The sequence below is a fragment of the Thalassophryne amazonica genome, chromosome 4, assembly GCF_902500255.1.
Source record: "Thalassophryne amazonica chromosome 4, fThaAma1.1, whole genome shotgun sequence".
Lineage (NCBI taxonomy): Eukaryota > Metazoa > Chordata > Actinopteri > Batrachoidiformes > Batrachoididae > Thalassophryne > Thalassophryne amazonica.
This window is the reverse complement of record NC_047106.1, coordinates 117,192,503-117,208,988: the sequence shown is the minus strand read 5'-3', so window position 1 is coordinate 117,208,988 and position 16,486 is coordinate 117,192,503. Positions and strand designations below refer to the sequence as shown.

The 16,486-nt window shown below is 40.0% G+C and overlaps 1 protein-coding gene across 9 annotated transcripts in view; it reads right to left on the bottom strand.

Annotated features, from left to right (window-relative positions):
• Window positions 1-15,186, bottom strand: part of tenm4 (teneurin transmembrane protein 4) — a 626,167-nt gene extending 610,981 nt beyond the window's left edge. For all 9 annotated transcript variants that reach the window (XM_034168462.1, XM_034168463.1, XM_034168464.1 and 6 more), the window contains exon 1: window positions 15,025-15,186. The gene's annotated coding sequence lies outside the window, so the exon portion shown is untranslated. The remainder of the gene's footprint in view (window positions 1-15,024) is intronic.
• Between the last annotated feature and the right edge of the window lie 1,300 nt (window positions 15,187-16,486).

Genomic DNA, 16,486 nt, shown 5'->3' with positions numbered 1-16,486 from the left:
TTTTAGTAGTACTTGTACTATAACCAATGTTAATAAGATTTAACTGGGTTTCAGTTAAATTACCCCCATCTACCCCCCACTAACAAAGGATTACCAAACGTTACTTTGATATCTAAAGCTATCAATTGACAATGAGTTAACGCAACGCAGTTAGTCCGTAAACTTTCAGAGTCAAAGCTTCAAACCACACTTTGAAAATTCAAGAGTGTTTAATGCACAACCTTTGCTTCAAATTATGTGACGTGGGACATTGGCAAAAGTACACAAAAACAGCTCAAACACAAGTTTTTCAGGGCACTACAGCCAGAGAGGGGCAACAGTGACCATGAAATTACTATGCCGAAGTGCATTCACACACACAAACACACAAAAAGGGTGCTGCCTAGACAACAGAGGACAAATTCCCAACCAATTTTTCTGGGTTTTTTTTTGTTTGTTTTGTTTTTTAAACACATTTGATTTAATACCTGACGCCTTTATTTGAAGTGCTCCACTGGTCGCCGCCATTAGGAAACGCACTGCTAGTGTTGTTAAATTTTGTTTGGTTTACTCTTATTTTGTGCTAACCTTATCAAATCACTGGCAAATTTCTTGAAAGGCTGATTCTGAGGTACAACTAAATTAAACATTTAGAAAAATATAGTTTATTTGGTAAACAGGAAAAAAAAATCTTGTAAAAAATTCTCAAAGCAAGGTATCCAAAAAAGTCAAATGTACAATAAGTACATTTGACTTACCATTCAAACCCAAACATAGGAAGTTTTAAAATAAGACCCATCTTGTTTGTTTGTGCAACTGATGTTATAACTGGTCATGAAAAAAAAAAAGAATTCAACTAGTATTTTGTACATATGTTGGTGAACGATAGAGCTATACTGTGTGTTAATCATTAAAACCCAATTTTTCTTAACTGTCACTGTTACGGCCGTGGTAAGATGAGCAAATCTTGGCTTATGACTCTGCAAAATTAAATGCCAATCTACAGAAACAGGCAACAGAAAAACAAGTTGTACAACGTCGTCAGAGCAGATGTTACAGGATATATTTTGAAGTACGTTTCTTCAAATACCTGTAAATTTTTGTCTCATCACAAATAGGAGGAATCAACTTAAAGCCAGGGATGCTGTCTGTTTTCTTTAAAATACAAAACTGGCTCTTCTCTGCACCAGGCGAGGGAAGACTGTCTGCATTAATAATGTAGGAAAGTATTAATGCATGAACTGGGATTTCACCAAAGGCCATCAGTGCAGATATGCTCAAGCTACAACTATCCTACTGCCACCGCTGTGGTGAAAAATATTCGGAAAACTATTTGAAATGAAATAAGGTGACAGCAGATTGTACTTTTTTTTTTTTTTAACCTTGAACAGACTAGACTAGGCCAGAGAAGAAAATATCAAAGTAGAGCAAGTATGGCATACTGGCCACCACACCTGAGGCCTATCGTTAGCTACGGCAGCAATGAAAGTCATCTTATAAATTGCTATATGCACAGAACAAAATGCCAGACACAAAGGGTACTCTGTTTCTGAGTGCCCGGGAGGAGAAATCCTACCTGTGTCTGGGAGGTCAAGTGCAAAATTCCATCCTCAACTTCACTCTTCTAGTATTTTTAGTTAAGTGACTCAGAAATTCGCTGGCATCAAACAGGTATAAGTTTTCATTTGTTTAAAAAATGGACCTGCTAAATTTAATGGAGTTAATGTTCCCTATGGTGCTCAAGAATAAGAGACAATATCCAGGATTATCTGCAATACTGACACAAAGATAAAACACGCAATGCAGTTCTTAAGATGGTGCATGCTGCGGTCATACGTCCCTTCAGCTGCTCTCTTGTTTTTCACTCAGGGTCCCCCACAGTAGATCCAAGGTGGATCAGCATGTTGATTTGGCACAAGTTTTACACCGGATGCCCTTCCTAATGCAACTCCACATTACATGGAGAAATGTGGCAGGGGTGGGGTTTAAACAGGAAAACTTCCACACTGAAATCAAGCACACCAACAACGTAGCCGCCACCCCTGCCTCTTGGCTACCACCCCTGACCCAAAATATATCTGCATGAGCAAGTGAAATATGCAGGGCTGTGCATTTTGCAGGTCCTGGGCTGTTACTGTGTTATCAGTTTGGCGCTTATCATCATACATAATGTCACAAATGCAGGTTTATTTAGTAAGCATCACTATCTGGTAAGGGGGTAAATACCATATCATGACACTAGAGCTACACCTAGCACCAGTATCTTTGATTTTAATCAAACTTGAGAAAAAAAATTGCAAATTGCACTGTGAATTTCCCCAGAAATTAAAATCAGTGATGATGATTATGGACTTGTTTCAGCCAGAGACTGTAAACGTAAGTTACTGTATTTTCCAGAGTACAGTATAAGCTGCACCATAGCGTAAGTCTCAAAATGGAGAAAAATGGAATTGACATACTGTGCAAATAGAGTTCGAGTTCGAGTTACTTAGGCTATGAAGTACTTTAAAGTACCAATTCATTTGTATTATTTTCGATAACCAGCCAAAAAAGACAGCCTTTCAATTTGTGAAACAACTGTGATGAAACAAACCCATCAATGAATTTAGTTTTTACGTCCATATTAGTTCATACATTCATTTCTCAACCCAACATATTCCAGTTAAGGGTCGCAGGGTTACTGGAGCCTATCCCAGCAGTCATTGGACAAGAGACAGGGTACACCCTGGACAGCAGGGCTGTAACATACAGACAGACAAACTCATTCTCACCTACGGTCAATTTAAGGTCATCAATTCACTTAACCAGCATGTCTTTGGAAGTGAGAGGAAACCGGAGCACCCGGAGGGAACTCACGCAAACATGCAAACTCCATTCACAAAGGGCCAGGTGAGAAGTGAACTCTGGACCTTTCTGCTGCAAGTCAACAGCGCTAACTACAAAGCCTCCAAATATAGTAACACTCAGACAGTGGACCACCATTCTTGTCCACATTCGCTATGCCAAAGTAAAAACCTTGTCAAGGGACTGAAGACAAGCAGAGACCAATCTGGGAAAACATCTGGAGGAAAAAAAGTGACCTCTAGTGGCTTCTGCTGCATTCTGAGTGTCATATTTTAAGTTTTAATTTGTTTGTGGTAAAGCACTTTTTTACCAGTACGTATCTAAAACCATAACATTTTCTCTGGGTAGGTTTGCAGTCAAACCCAGAAAGAGTCACATAATTTTGTAGAACCTATCCCTTCACTAGATGTATGGGTGTGATGCCTGGCATTAAATGCATTTGCATGTATTATATATTTTGTGGATATATTTTTTTCATGTCTTTTAAATTTTTATTTTTTATTTTTACATAGCATATTTTTTATGTATGTGTATGTGGCTTTGGACACTGATTGTGCAGTGTAGTATAATTAGACTGTGGAAAACTGACAAATTTTCATTTGTCAGAAATTTAGAAATGCATAAAGTGCGCAATTCTCACATGCCTGGGTATTTCAACATTTCTAGTTTGGGTTCCACCTCAAAATTGACATTCCTGAAATGATTAAAATGTAATCAGCGTGCAGGTGCATATAATTAAAGCAACCGCCTCATTGTGGTGGCTTTTCTTTTTTTTGGTCACAGAGAACCTTTGGCTCCCCTCTAGTTGCTGATAGTTCTTGCTTATCAGGATATGAATCGTCTACAAAACTTTCAGAATGATATCTGAAAAATTGTGGGTTCCAGAATGTTCACAAACAGACAATCCTACAAACAAACAGAGGTGGAAAAAAAGCCTCCACCCAACTTCGTTGACGGAGGTAATAATGGACCAAGTGCTAAAGCTCCAGTCCTCACATGACCATAAAAAAAAACAACAAAATTTCAAATTGAGAGGTGCAATGCACGTAAAAAAGTTTTGAAACGCAAAGCCTAAAGATAAGTGATGTGGCCATTATTTATGTAATTCCACCATAGTCCTGCAAAGAGTGAGTCTTGAGCTAGGCTAAGTGTAAATTTGGTAAGATTGTAATTCACGTCAGCAGTAATGACACCCGGTTACGCCAATCGGAGGTCACTAAAATTAACATTGAATCGGTTGTGTAACTTTGCAAAACAATGTCGGACTCTGTAGTTTTCTCTGGGCCCCTCCCCAATCGGACCGGGAGTGACATGTTTAGCGGCATGTTCTCCCTGAATTGCTGGCTGTCTGAGTGGTGTCCAAAAAATGAGGTGGGCTTCATAGATAATTGGCAAAGCTTCTGGGGAAAACCTGATCTTGTTAGGAGAGACGGCATCCATCCCACTTTGGATGGAGCAGCTCTCATTTCTAGAAATCTGGCCAATTTTCTTAAATCCTCCAAACCGTGACTACCCAGGGTTGGTACCAGGAATTTGTAGTCTTACACACCTCTCTGCAGCTTCTCTCCCCCTGCCATCCCCTCATTACCCCATCCCCGTAGAGACGGTGCCTGCTCCCAGACCACCAACAACCAGCAAAAATCTATTTAAGCATAAAAATTCAAAAGAAAAAATAATATAGCACCTTCAACTGCACTACAGACTAAAACAGTTAAATGTGGTCTATTAAACATTAGGTCTCTCTCTTCTAAGTCCCTGTTAGTAAATGATATAATAATTGATCAACATATTGATTTATTCTGCCTTACAGAAACCTGGTTACAGCAGGATGAATATGTTAGTTTAAATGAGTCAACACCCCCGAGTCACACTAACTGCCAGAACGCTCGTAGCACGGGCCGAGGGCTAGAGGATTAGCAGCAATCTTCCACTCCAGCTTATTAATTAATCAAAAACCCAGACAGAGCTTTAATTCATTTGAAAGCTTGACTCTTAGTCTTGTCCATCCAAATTGGAAGTCCCAAAAACCAGTTTTATTTGTTGTTATCTATCGTCCACCTGGCCGTTACTGTGAGTTTCTCTGTGAATTTTCGGACCTTTTGTCTGACATAGTGCTTAGCTCAGATAAGATAATTATAGTGGGCGATTTTAACATCCACACAGATGCTGAGAATGACAGTCTCAACACTGCATTTAATCTATTGTTAGACTCGATTGGCTTTGCTCAAAATGTAAATGAGTCCACCCACCACTTTAATCATACCTTAGATCTTGTTCTGACTTATGGTATGGAAATTGAAGACTTAACAGTACTCCCTGAAAACCCCCTTCTGTCTGATCATTTCTTAATAACATTTACATTTACTCTGATGGACTACCCAGCAGTGGGGAATAAGTTTCATTACAGCAGAAGTCTTTCAGAAAGCGCTGTAACTACGTTTATGGATATGATTCCTTCTTTATGTTCTCCAATGCCATATACCAACACAGGGCAGAGAAGCTACCTACACTCTGTGAGTGAGATAGATTATCTCGTAATAGTTTTACATCCTCATTGAGGACAACTTGGATGCTGTAGCTCCTCTGAAAAAGAGAGCCTTAAATCAGAAATGCCTGACTCCGTGGTATAACTCACAAACTCGCAGCTTAAAGCAGATAACCCGTACATTGGAGACGAAATGGCGTCTCACTAATTTAGAAGATCTTCACTTAGCCTGGAAAAAGAGTCTGTTGCTCTATAAAAAAGCCCTCGGTAAAGCTAGGACATTTTACTACTCATCACTTATTGAAGAAAATAAGAACAACCCCAGGTTTCTTTTCAGCACTGTAGCCAGGCTGACAAAGAGTCAGAGCTCTATTGAGCTGAGTATTCCTTTAACTTTAACTAGTAATGACTTCATGACTTTCTTTGCTAATAAAATTTTAACTATTAGAGAAAAAAATTACTCATAACCATCCCAAAGACATATCGTTATCTTTGGCTACTTTCAGTGATGCCAGTATTTGGTTAGACTCTTTCTCTCCGATTGTTCTGTCTGAGTTATTTTCATTAGTTACTTCCTCCAAACCATCAACATGTCTATTAGACCCCATTCCTTCCAGGCTGCTCAAGGAAGCCCTACCATTAATTAATGCTTCGATCTTAAATATGATCAATCTATCTTTATTAGTTGGCTATGTACCACAGGCTTTTAAGGTGGCAGTAATTAAACCATTACTTAAAAAGCCATCACTTGACCCAGCTATCTTAGCTAATATAGGCCAATCTCCAACCTTCCTTTTCTCTCAAAAATTCTTGAAAGGGTAGTTGTAAAACAGCTAACTGATCATCTGCAGAGGAATGGTCTATTTGAAGAGTTTCAGTCAGGTTTTAGAATTCATCATAGTACATAAACAGCATTAGTGAAGGTTACAAATGATCTTCTTTTGGCCTCAGACAGTGGACTCATCTCTGTGCTTGTCCTGTTAAACCTCAGTGCTGCTTTTGATACTGTTGACCATAAAATTTTATTACAGAAATTTGAGCATGCCATAGGTATTAAAGGCACTGCGCTGCAGTGGTTTGAATCATATTTATCTAATAGATTACAATTTGTTCATGTAAATGGGGAATCTTCTTCACAGACTAAGGTTAATTATGGAGTTCCACAAGGTTCTGTGCTAGGACCAATTTTATTCACTTTATACATGCTTCCCTTAGGCAGTATTATTAGACAGCATTGCTTAAATTTTCATTGTTACGCAGATGATACTCAGCTTTATCTATCCATGAAGCCAGAGGACACACACCAATTAGCTAAACTGCAGGATTGTCTTACAGACATAAAGACATGGATGACCTCTAATTTCCTGCTTTTAAACTCAGATAAACTGAAGATATTGTACTTGGCCCCACAAATCTTAGAAACATGGTGTCTAACCAGATCCTTACTCTGGATGGCATTACCCTGACCTCTAGTAATACTGTGAGAAATCTTGGAGTCATTTTTGATCAGGATATGTCCTTCAATGCGCATATTAAGCAAATATGTAGGACTGCTTTTTTGCATTGCGCAATATCTCTAAAATTAGAAAGGTCTTGTCTCAGAGTGATGCTGAAAAACTAATTCATGCATGTATTTCGTCTAGGCTGGACTATTGTAATTCATTATTATGAGGTTGTCCTAAAAGTTCCCTGAAAAGCCTTCAGTTAATTCAAAATGCTGCAGCTAGAGTACTGACCGGGACTAGAAGGAGAGAGCATATTTCACCCATATTGGCCTCTCTTCATTGGCTTCCTGTTAATTCTAGAATAGAATTTAAAATTCTTCTTCTTACTTATAAGGTTTTGAATAATCAGGTCCCATCTTGTCTTAGGGACCTCTTAGTACCATATCACCCCAATAGAGCGCTTCGCTCTCAGACTGCAGGCTTACTTGTAGTTCCTAGGGTTTTTAAGAGTAGAATGGGAGGCAGAGCCTTCAGCTTTCAGGCTCCTCTCCTCTGGAACCAGCTCCCAATTCGGATCAGGGAGACAGACACCCTCTCTACTTTTAAGATTAGGCTTAAAACCTTCCTTTTTGCTAAAGCTTATAGTTAGGGCTGGATCAGGTGACCCTGAACCATCCCTTAGTTATGCTGCTATAGACTTAGACTGCTGGGGGGTTTCCCATGATGCACTGAGTGTTTCTTTCTCTTTTTGCTCTGTATGCACCACTCTGCATTTAATCATTAGTGATTGATCTCTGCTCCCCTCCACAGCATGTCTTTTTCCTGGTTTTCTCCCTCAGCCCCAACCAGTTCCAGCAGAACACTGCCCCTCCCTGAGCCTGGTTCTGCTGGAGGGTTCTTCCTGTTAAAAGGGAGTTTTTCCTTCCCACTGTCGCCAAGTGCTTGCTCACAGGGGGTCGTTTTGACCATTGGGGTTTTTCCGTAATTATTGTATGGCTTTGCCTTACAATATAAAGAGCCTTGGGGCAACTGTTTGTTGTGATTTGGCGCTATATAAATAAAATTGATTTGATTTGATTTGATTTGACTGCACATGAAGCATGTGTGTTGCCGAGCCAGCAGAAAGCCCAGTGCTCCGGAAAATAACAAGTATTCCTGACTTTTTCCAAGCATCTGCTCAGTAGGACCACTGGTCTGAATAAATGTGGATCAGAGGCTAGAACGAATGTCCTTATCAGAAAATAGTTAAATAAGATGATTAATTTTACCCTCTCAGCAGAGTGTAGACATCCTCATTATTCTGAAAAACAATTTGAATTAATTAACTTAGATCAGCTTTGCTCCATTTTTTTTTTTTTATCTTCAGAATTTTGACAAAGCCTATTTTTTAGTCACTGACATTGTTTGTATTGTAGGGTAATTTACCACAACAATTAATCGTTTGAGTTCAAAATATTGTGTCAAACATTGTACAACCTGCTTTTCATTTTTCCTTCAGGAGCACAGGCAAAATCTATTTGATGTCATTGCTCATTAAGTGCTATTTTTTTATGGAAAGCAAAGTAGTATTTTGGTTGGGGGCTTTTTGAGGGGGGTCTTCTTCTTCTGAAAAGGATCTGCTTAAAAACCGTGTACCTTCTGAATTGTTTCCAGAGCAGAAGGATCCCGGTTCAAACCTCAATCCTGCCTGTTCTTCATGTAATATGGAGTTGTGTCAGTAAGGGCACCTGGTGTAAAACTTGTGCCAAATCACCATGCAGATCCACCTCAGATCTGCTGTGGTGAGCCCGAGTGTAAACAAGGGGCAAGCTGAAGGGACTTACTATATATACAGTGCATCCGGAGAGTATTCACAGCACTTCACTTTATCCACATTTTACAGCCTAATTCCAAAACAGAGTAAATTAATTGATTCCCTCAAAATTCGACTCACAAGAACGCATAATGAGAACATGAAAAAGCTTTTTGGAAATTTCTGTGAATTTATTAAAAATAAAAACTAAGAAATCTTCTTGAACATGATGTCACAAACTTGGTGCACCTATCTTTGGGCAGTTTTGCCCATTCCTCTTTGCAGCACCTCTCAAGCTCCATCAGGTTGGATGGGGAGCGTCGGTGCACAGCCATTTTCAGATCTCTCCAGAGATGTTCAATCAGTTTCAGGTCTGGGCTCTGGCTGGACCACTCAAGGACATTCACAGAGTTGTCCTGAAGCCACTACTTTGATATCTTGGCTGTGTGTTAAGGGTCACTGTGCTGGTAAAAGATGAACCATTTCCCCAGTCTGAAGTCAAGGGTGCTCTGGAGCAGGTTTTCATCCCGGATGTCTCAGTGCATTGCTACATTCATCTTTCCCTCAATCCTGACTAGTCTTCCAGTTCCTGCTGCTGAAAAACATCCCCACAGCATGATGCTGTCACCACCATGCTTCACTGTAGGGATGGTGCCTGGTTTCCTCCAAACACGATACCTGGCATTCACGCCAAATACTTCAATCTTTGTCTCATCAGACCAGAGAATTTTGTTTCTCATGGTTTGAGAGTCCTTATGGTGCCTTTCAGCAAACTCCAGGTGGGCTGTCATGTACCTTTTACTAAGGAGTGGCTTCTATCTGGCCACTCTACCATACAGGCCTGATTGGTGGATTACTACAGAGATGGCTGTCCTTCTGGAAGGTTCTCCTGTCTCCACCGAAGAATGCTGGAGCTCTAACAGAGTGACCATTAGGTTCTTGGTCATCTCCCTGACAAAGGCTCTTCTCCCCTGATGACTCAGTTTAGACAGGCAGCCAACCTTATATGCAGACAGGTGTTTACCTTTCCAATCCACGTCCAATCAACTGAATTTACCCCAGGAGGACTCCAATTAAGCTTTAGCAACATCTCAAGGATGATCAGTGGAAACAGGATGCACTTGAGCTCAATTTTGGGCTTCATGACAAAGGCTGTGAATACTTATATCCTTGTAATTTCTTAGGTTTTGTTTGTTTGTTTTTAATAAATTTGAAAATATCTAAAAAAAAAAACTTTTTCCACATTGTCATTATGGGGTACTGTGTGTAGAATTTTGAGGAAAAAAATCAGTTTCATTCATTTTGGAATAAGGCTGTAACATAAAAAAATGTGGAAAAAGTTAAGTGCTGTGAATAATTTGTGATTGCATTGTGTGTGTGTGTGTGTGTATATATATATATATATATATATATACACACAGTGAGGAAATAAGCATTTGAACACCCTGCGATTTTGCAAGTTCTCCAACTTAGAAATCATGGACGGGTCTGAAATTTTCATCTTAGGTGCATGTCCACTGTGAGAGACATAATCTAAAAAAAATAATATCCGGAAATCACAATGTATGATTTTTTAATAATTTATTTGTATGTTACTGCTGCAAATAAGTATTTGAACACCTGTGAAAATCAATGTTAATATTTGGTACAGTAGCCTTTGTTTGCAATTACAGAGGTCAAACGTTTCCTGTAGTTTTTCACCAAGTTTTCACACACTGCAGGAGGGACTTTGGTCCACTCCTCCATACAGATCTTCTCCAAATCTTTCAGGTTTGGAGTTTCAGCTCCCTCCAAAGATTTTCTATTGTGTTCAGGTCTGGAGACTGGCCAGGCCACTCCAGGACCTTGAAATGCCTCTTACAGTGCCCCTCCTTAGTTGCCCTGGCTGTGTGTTTGGGGTCATTGTCATGTTGGAAGATCCAGCCATGACCCATCTTCAATGCTCTTACTGAGGGACGGAGGTTGTTTGCCAAAATCTCGCAATACATAACCCCATCCATCCTCCCTTCAATATGGTGCAGTCGTCCTGTCCCCTTTGTAGAAGAGCACCCACAGAGTATGATGTTTCCACCCCTATGCTTCACAGTTGGGATGGTTTTCTTGGGGTTGTTCTCATCCTCTAAACATGGTAAGTGGAGTTGATTCCAAAAAGCTCTATTCTGGTCTCATCTGACCACATGACCTTCTCCCATGCCTCCTCTGGATCATCCAGATGGTCACTGGTGAACTTCAAACGGGCCTGGACAAGTGCTGGCTTGAGCAGGGGGACCGTGCTGCCCTGCAGGAATTGAAACTATGACAGCATCATGTGTTACTAATGTAATCTTTGTGACTGTGGTCCCAGCTCTCTCCAGGTCATTGACCAGGTCCTCCTGTGTAGTTCTGAGCTTTCTCAGAATCATCCTTACCCCACAAAGTGAGATCTTGCATGGAATCCCAGACCAAAGGAGATTAACAGTCACCTTTGTTTCTTCTACTTTCTAATAAATAATCATTTGCAGCAGTAACATACAAATAAATCATTAAAAATCATACCCTGTGATTTCCGGATTTTTTATTTATTTATTTATTTTTTAGATTATGTCTCTCACAGTGGACATGCACCTAAGATGAAAATTTCAGACCCCTCCATGATTTCTAATTGGGAGAACTTGCAAAATCGCAGGGCGTTCAAATACTTATTTTCCTCACTGTGCCTTGGTTGTAGCCTATCAGGATCCAGGGCAGTTTGGTGTATTGGTGGCTGCAGCACTAGTACGTTTTCTCTCTCTGCACTGACCTGATATAGTCTGTCAAAATGTACCCTGCTCAGTTGGTCCACATGCTTTTGATTTCTGCAGTGTGCTCAACTTCACAGAGGGAGGCTAGAGCTGTCCAGTCAACATTTGAAAGATTGGCAGAGATTGTGCAGGTGCGTATTTATGTGAGACAGAGGGGGGAAACAAAGAGAGAGAGAGAGAGAGAGAGAGAGAGAGAATGCAGTGTTCTGCTTTCATGTCCAGTAAAGTGGTGTAATCGTGACAGCTACCCATTAGTTCAATGTGTGATAAATCACAAGACGACAGAGTGCAGCTTCAACGAAACATAATGCTCCTGGCTACACAATTCACCTCAGCTTGTCTTCTCATCATCAATGCTGGTACTTCAAAAAGCAGATGAAGATCACTAATTATCCAAGTTATCAGGAACACACACACACACACACACACACACACACACAATATTGACCAGCTGTAGCACAGCTGAGTAAAATCTTGTTTATTTAAAGGTTTTCTTGGATTTAAAATTGAGTTTCAGGATTATGATTAACTTCTCAAACAAAATGACCCTGTTTCTCATGTTCTGCATCTCTCAGTGAGCTACAAGGTAATCATCAAAAAGGTACTCATCGCCATCCACAAAATCCTTTTTCCACAAGTACAGTCGTGCTCTCCCCAGATTCTCACAACAATTATTACTTGAAATACACAATATCCTCCTGGAAAAGTCCAGAGGGAAGGAGGCATTTCATTGCTTCCTCTCTGCCATCGTTCTCTCCCTCTACACTGCCAACGTTAGTTCCAACACAACAATCGTTTATGGAATATAACAAGGTCCAACTGCAACTTCCATGTCATCTCTCGCTTTTTTTTTTCTATTTATTTTTTTGTACCCTGTCCGTTTGAGAATAGCTTCACAGTCGGTTCACAATGTAACAACAACAAAGGCGGAAGGCAAGCAACAGATTTTTCATTTGTGACCACAAAGGGAGGGTTGTTTTTTTTTCCTCTTATCATGCAGAGAACTGGTGTTGAGGCTGCTTCTCAGAGCTCATCAGCACGACAAAGACAACTGGGAGAATGCCGCCTTGTTCTACAAAGGTTAACCTCGGCGGGACCTAACAACTTCACAACAAACACTTTCCATGGAGCATGATGGGCCCCCGGATTCCCTTGGATTTAACCTCTAATATCAGAGGTCACGCATCCAACGTACCACCCAATGGTGGCCCTTGAGCTCCACTCTATGCAAAGAGCCCCCCAGATGCAACCATTTCTTTAGCTTAATGCCCGTCTGGATGCCTTCGGCATGCCTTGAGAAAGGTTTTGCTGAACACTGACTGAAAATGAGTCATTTGACGGAATTTCATGAAGCTCTTTTTGGCCCCAAAAATAAAATAGGTGCTTGACACATGAAATGCAGCCCTTTTGTTTGTTTGTTTGTCTGTTTTTTAACTGAAATTTTCAAACACCAAAAATCTATTTTTAAGATGTAGGCTATTCTCGTGACAAAATGTTATGCCAGCATGAGTAATAATGGATGCATCACCACACTCAAGGGTGTGTTTTCATGAGTTGGTGTTAGTCATGCAACCTGCTGAATAGGAGACCGGAACTCGTTTAAACTGTGTGGAGGGGCCCTGACAATGACTCCCAGAGGTCCCACTCTCACTTTACATCCTTCTCAAGCATTTTGAGAACAACAGAGCATTTAAATGGAATGAGCTGATTTCTGATTTAAATAGTTATTCCACTATATGTAAAAGGTACAATAAAAAATCATACTTTTTTGAAAATAAGACTGATAACTTTGTATATTTTCTAAAACACATTTCATATGCAACTTTTCAATGACATATGCCTCACCAGTTTAAAATGTTTAAAAAAGGTTAATGAAAATGTTGCAGAAGAACAAATATTGTAGGACGGCATTAATTTGTTTATATATTGTTAAGATTATGGTATAATTTGAAAAAAAAATTGTTGTAGCGGTGGGGGGGAGGAGGAAGGTCCCACAGCTTTACATAGCTTTAACCTCATGAATTTAAATGAATAATTTGATGATGTTCTGAAATAATAATATCAATACTAATACAATATCATGACTAATGTCTGATAAAATAAAATGTTTATCCATCCATCCATTTTCCATAGCTGCTTACTCCAAGTAATAATAATATCAATACTAATACAATATCATGACTAATGTCTGATAAAATAAAATGTTTATCCATCCATCCATTTTCCATAGCTGCTTACTCCAAGTAAAGGTTGGGGCACATTAAGATGTGTTGGCATCTTAATGTGCCAACACATTAAGATTGTTTGTTGTTTAAACCAAGGCCAAGCTTGAAAAAGATTTGTATTTTTCTTTAATATTACATATATTATGAATTTAAGAAACCAAGTTGCACAAAAAGCCAACTAAATCTAATTCGAAATTAATAATTTATTTCTTTGAGATTTTTGAATTTTTTTGAAAGCAACACTACATGTTAAGGAATGGTTAATGCAATTACCGTAAGCCTCACCTAGACTTTACATGATGAATTTAAAAGATCAAAATGTTTTTTTGTTGTTGTTGTTGTTTTTTAAAGGCTTATGATCCAAACGCACAAAATTAATTTCATATGATTAATCTTTTGTTCGGTTGTTTAAACCATGGTACATCATGCTGAACATTTGAACAGTATTCACAGAACTTTTCCAGGAGAGGGAAACTACTAAAAAATAGGTACTTTTAAAAATGTGTTTTATAAGTTGTTTGGATCTTGTGAAAATTGTACATCTTGAAGAACACTTGTTGAATGCATTTTTCTTAAACCACAATGACATATTACTTTGTGTATTCAAAAACACTAAACTTAAAATGAATAGTTTATGATTTTGTTTGTTTGTTTGTAGGCGGTAAAATCATTGTAAGTGCTGAAGAAGACTTCGTTTTGCCGTTTTCCTGCATTACCTAAGTTTTGTCATGAATTTAACAAGACAAAACGAAAAGCAAGTCTTATAAATTAAAATCTTAATTTTGAACATTTTTAACATTTTGTTGAGATGTTGTACATCTTGTGGAAAACGTAAAAAAAAAAGTTAATTTAATAACCTTTATTTTATAATGACTAAAAAAAATAAAGTCAATTTTAAAAATTCATTTGAAATGACGTTAATAAGCTCTTGGGAAATTCTTAAAAGCCAGTGCGGCTTTATTTTATTTTTATTTTATTGATTTTTTTTACTTTTTTGAGCCGTACCTAGCATTGGCGTACCTGACCCAGACACTGCCCACTGCTAACACATTACAACACACAGGCCACTACACAAACTACACAGCTACTACAAACTAGAACACAGTCCAAACCAAACCCCTGACAAATCCTCTCCTCCTTTTCCACACCTTTATAAATCACCTAACTCGCATCCAGCGGTCACAGCGCTCAAACACACCGAAGCCCTATGTTTTTTTTTTTTTACCTGTTTTCGTGAATACGCCATTCCTCCACCCAGCGGACTTTATGTTTCCTCCCTGCCTATTAAATTCACAAACTGAGACATTTTCGGCTGAAGCTCCGGGGCAGGTAGCCTGAATAACGGGGAGGCGGCATGCAGCGGGCGCCGGGAGCGACCGCGGCTCCCCGCATCGTCTGTCCGCCGCAGCGCGATGTGTTTGGGTGCAAACAAAAAAATACGTAAAAAAAAAAAAAAAAAAAAATCAAGTCTTACCATTGCTGAAGACATCCAGCTCTGCAGGCCCGTCCCGTCGTCTGCTCCCCAAAAGCTCGCACTTCGTCTCTTGGTCCGCTTCGTTGTGATAGTAACCAGAGCGGAGAGTGCACGACACGGTACGGCAAAAAGCCTCCTCCTCCTCCTCCTCCTCCTGCTGCTGCTCCTGCTCTGAGGTGCTGCTGCCGCCGCTCACAGGAGGAGCTCACATGGAGAGAGATGCCCGCTAACGCGCTGACAGCCGACCGAAAGGAGAAAGAAAAAAAAAGTGAAATTGTCCCCGGACACACAACGAGAGAGATAAGGTGACACGGCAGGCGGTGTGCTGTGGGAAGAACACGCCGTGTGCTCCCTCACCAGCCACCGTGCAGGAGCAGGACGAGCGTGCGCCTGTTGTGCGCGCTCGGCTCGCCCCCTTCGGTGCGAAATGAGTCCCTTCGACTGTTTCTCTCTTTTTTTGTGCCCGTTGTGGATATCAGTCACAGCTATGAATTTAATCCTGTACCCAAAAATTGAACAGAAATTGAAAATGAAGCTCAGAAATGAGGAAATGTGTACGGCGCAATATTCACAGGGGCGTAGTCAGAATGGTGGTGCTGGGTGCCTCAACCGCCCCCCCTCCTCCCAACTGCAGGATTACTTGATCACATTAGCTACAAATGAGGGTTACAAGCAGTTGGTTTTGTCACTTGATAGGCGATCACAGGGCGTGCACACTAACATCTCCATAAGATGTCTCATAAATCATTTTAGTGGTGTTATCTGCTTACGTAAACAGCATTTTTAGATGAGTGTTCATTTCTCCCTAACTTTTACAAAACATATGAGAACCATATTAGATTCATACAGAATTTGCTGTTTCAAAGCATTTTCCACACTGGATCAATTTGTTTGAGCAAACGAGCTGACATTTGGCTGCCTATTCACGTGTGTTTTGGCCACGCCGAGCTGGTGGCAGAGTGGCCGCTGTCTCTTGCCGCTGCAAAACACAACACTCTTACTGAAAAATGAATGGCAAGTCGTCGCTTTCCCTTTGTTAATTTCTGTCGCTTGTATGGGACCGAAGGCTTAAACTGGGTCACATTAGCTACAAATGTGTGTGACAAGCAATCAGTGTTTGTCACTTGATGGGCATTCCTAGGACGTGGCCAGCTTGTGGTTACTTTGTGTTAATGTGCACAGTGTTTAATGATATATTATGAAGGAAGGGACAAATCAACACTGCCACTATGAGTTTTTCTCCATCCGCCCTTTTCAGGTTTGAAATCCCGCAAAACCTCGGAGAGGTCGCCGCGCTGCAAGATATCAGTAACATTGAGACCTGCATTGAGACGCTCTGATCACGCTGAACTTTAACCTCTGCACACGGACAACAGCATTAACATCGCAACATAAAGCTATTTTAATACATTTAATAATACATTTTATTTGTATTGCACCTTACATTTCAAAGAAATCTCAA